Source organism: Gekko japonicus, unplaced genomic scaffold (genome assembly GCF_001447785.1).
Source record: "Gekko japonicus isolate JY-2015 unplaced genomic scaffold, Gekko_japonicus_V1.1 scaffold245, whole genome shotgun sequence".
Taxonomy (NCBI): Eukaryota; Metazoa; Chordata; class Lepidosauria; order Squamata; family Gekkonidae; genus Gekko; species Gekko japonicus.
Window position 1 is genome coordinate 720651 of NW_015167537.1, and position 3573 is coordinate 724223.

Sequence of the window (3573 nt, forward strand, 5' to 3'; positions counted from 1 at the left end):
GAGGCCGGCTGCCCGCCCTGAGAAGGAGGCGGTGGCGGAGGAGGGGGGGGCGGCGACGGCGAGGCCGGGCCTTGCCCGCCCTGCCTCCCCGCCTGCCGGCTCCGAGGAGGAGGCCGCGGCGGCGGAGGCGAGGCCGGCTGCCCGCCCTGAGAAGGAGGCGGTGGCGGAGGAGGAGGAGGCGGCGACGGCGAGGCCGGTCCTTGCCCGCCCTGCCTCCCTGCCTGCCGGCTCGCTCGCTCTGAGGAGGCGGCGGCAGAGGCGAGGCCAGCTAGAGAGCGTCTCCTGCGCACGCGCAGGAGACGCTCTTGTACTTTCGGGGGGATTTAAACATCCCCCCGAGATTTTTTTCAACGTTTTATATTTTTGTGCACACGTGGGGACTGGCCCACGTGTGCACAAACCTCCCCCGGCCCCCCAACTGCCCCCGGAGCGCTGATCTAGCGATCCGCACTCCAGGGGCAAGTTGGCTATTAGATATATAGATTGATACTACCGGTATGCTTTTAAAATTCCAAACTGTTGTAATCCTGACATTTTAGTTGTACATTTTAGTTGTATGATTGAGTTTTATCCTGAATGCAATGTTTTAAATTATAAATATTATTTGAATGTAATCTTGTATTGTATTGTATTGTTAATGGCCCATGGCCATATGCAATAAATCTAATCTACATCTACTGCACAGCCCTGATGCAGACCTACTTCTTGTAGAAGAAAAAGAAGAGATTGGATTTATACCCCACCCTTCACTCAGAGTCTCAGAGCAGTTTACAAACTCCTTTCCCTTCCCCTCCCCACAACAGACACCCTGTGAGGTAGGTGGGGCTGAGAGACCTCTGAGAGAACTGCCCTTTCAAGGACAGCTCTTGTCAGAACTATGGCTTGCCCAAGGTCATCCAGCAGCTGCAAGTGGAGGAGTGGGGAATCAAACCCAGTTCTCTCAGATTAGAGTCCGCACACTTAACCACTACACCAAACTGGTTTATATTGCCTGGGAAGAGTAGATTAGTTGTCTCCTGTATTGGACTCAGCTGATCCATAGTTCAGTAGACTACTACAGCACACTCTGCATGGAACTGGCCTTATACATATACATTGTAGTTTCCACAGTGAGGACCATTTTCCGGCCACCATTCTCTATATGTCTTTATCATTACAAATAAATAGTAGAGAAGTATTTTTGCTTTCTGTGCAAAAATGTCTAACGTCAGCACTGTATACACTGTAATCATTCCATTTTCCAGTCAGAAGAGAGATGTAAGTAGAGAAATGAGAAGAGAATGTCACCCAGCTCTTATATGGTTCCCAGCTCTGTATTTATAAAGAAAGGTGCTCACTGGAAGCAGTACAATCCAAGTTCCCACAAACGATCCTTGGAGTCCTACACTGTATTCCGAATGCCCTTCTCAGATTAGAGGCTGGGCTGATCCCCTTAGAGGCTCATATGTGGCTACTCACATCCACCCACGGGTTAAAACTCCTCTTCGGTCCAGTGGGTCTAGTACCCCTGATCCTTGCTGATAGCTATGGTTCAGCCTGTCAAAGAGCAATTTGAGGGGAAACTGCAGAAGTAAAACCTCTGTCTCCCCCCCCTCCCAAAGTCTTACTGCATCTTGGGCACCAAAAAAGCAAAAAAAATAATTAAACAGTGGTTCTGGGCTCATGCCCTACAATCAGACAGGACACAGATACAGAAATATCCAATTACTCTGCAGTATGCCAAATGCTTTCAACCAGCAGATTATCTTAGATCCCTTGAGATCTCCAAATATCAGAGAATCTTTACTCTGGCATGCTTTAATGCCCTACCTTCAGCCCTCCTGCAAGGCAGATACCATCGTGTCCCATTCCCTCAATAGCTCTGTCCATGCCATACAGGGAAAGTAGAGTCTATTGAACATGTTCTGCTGCACTGCTCATTCTATAATGACATCCAGCCTCAATATATTGCTCCAATTCTGTCAACTTTACTAGGAAGATCTGAACAACTTTGTGTCTCTCTTCTTCTTTCAGAATCTTCCCAGGAGATAACTAATAAAGTTGTCAAATTTTGCCTTCGGGCGTGTAGGATACGCAAGGGGCTGATTGAGTCCCAATAACTTTTTTACTATTACTACTGACTCTACAGAGCTGGTTTTGTATCAAAATAAAATTTTGAACTTTTGAAGAGAAATATAAACACTAAAGAAGTTAAACTTCTTCAAGACTTCACATTTCTGCAGAAAACGAATTTAAAAAAATCAAAAGATTTTTATTCCAGTCCTAAACACATTATGTTGAAGAAAAGCTTATTTATTTCAATTAATCTTCAATTCCCCAAAGCATGCTGGCTACTACTGAGACATAACATCAGTATAGACCTTTCAGTCTCTCTTGTTCACACACTACAATTATTTGCTGACTGGATCATAGCTAAAACTAGCTTAGCAAGAAAGTAAAAACAGGAAAGCTATAAACAGTGAAAAAAACACTGTAAATAGCCCTGGTGTTAACAACACTTCCAAGTTTGATAAACTGGAACCACCAGTTTTCCGTCATGACTGTCTGTCCAGTTTTCAATTGGTATAAGGAAAAGCAAGTTATGGTAGGTATATTGTACCTGTTGATTATGAAAGTAACTTGAATCCTCACAATGTAAGCATTTATAGAGAGATATTCTAAAGCACTGAGGCTATTTCATAAAATACTGATAACCATAATGCAGCTGCAGCATTTGCTTGATGGAACTACATGGAACAGATGTATATAGTGACTTCACACAACCTTTCAATACATCCATTGTCTGATGACAGTGATCTGAGAACATTCCATTTCATCTCTCCTGTCCATGAGATTCTGTCAAACATTGCTGGCATAGCTTAGAGTGCAGATAAAGAGAAATAGCCATGCCATGCAGTTTATTTATGAATGAGGCCAAAGCCCTCCTTTAGTTATCCCTAAAGGTAAAGGAAGATAGTTATTTTAAGTATTATTGAGCATTGTTCTTTGTGTGCGGTGCTTGTGGTAGGGCTCTCAGATGTGTAGATTTAAGTTGCTGTGGTCTTTGTTTTGCAGTGCTTTTTTATGAAGTGTGTGTATGTAATAATTTAATCAAATATAATTCATAGTACACAAATGCAGTGGCAATACTTGTTCAAAAATATATACAGCCTTAATGTAATCAAGTTTGTGGTGATAGCAGGGGCGGAGCTACTGTGTTGCTGCATATACTAAGGTGACAGTCCCAGGCACATTCACTTTTGACCAGTTCCTACAGAACTTCACAGCTCTTTCTTTCAAAAGCATACCTGTGATAGTTATTACCAAAATAGTAATGTGGCATATGGAGACCAACACAAGAAACAGTACTGGTGCTTCCCAATCCTAGGCAAGGGTGGATTAAAGCCTGTCCATTGCAGGACTGTGGCTGTTTTCTGTTAATGTACATTTAGCATTGCTGACAGCCATATAATGGTTTTGATAGTAAAACAGGAATTCGTAAAACATAGGTTTATACTGGAGTATAAAGTAATTTATTACAACCATGAAACATTAAACATTTTTGTAGTATATGTGCAGATTATGATTTTGTTC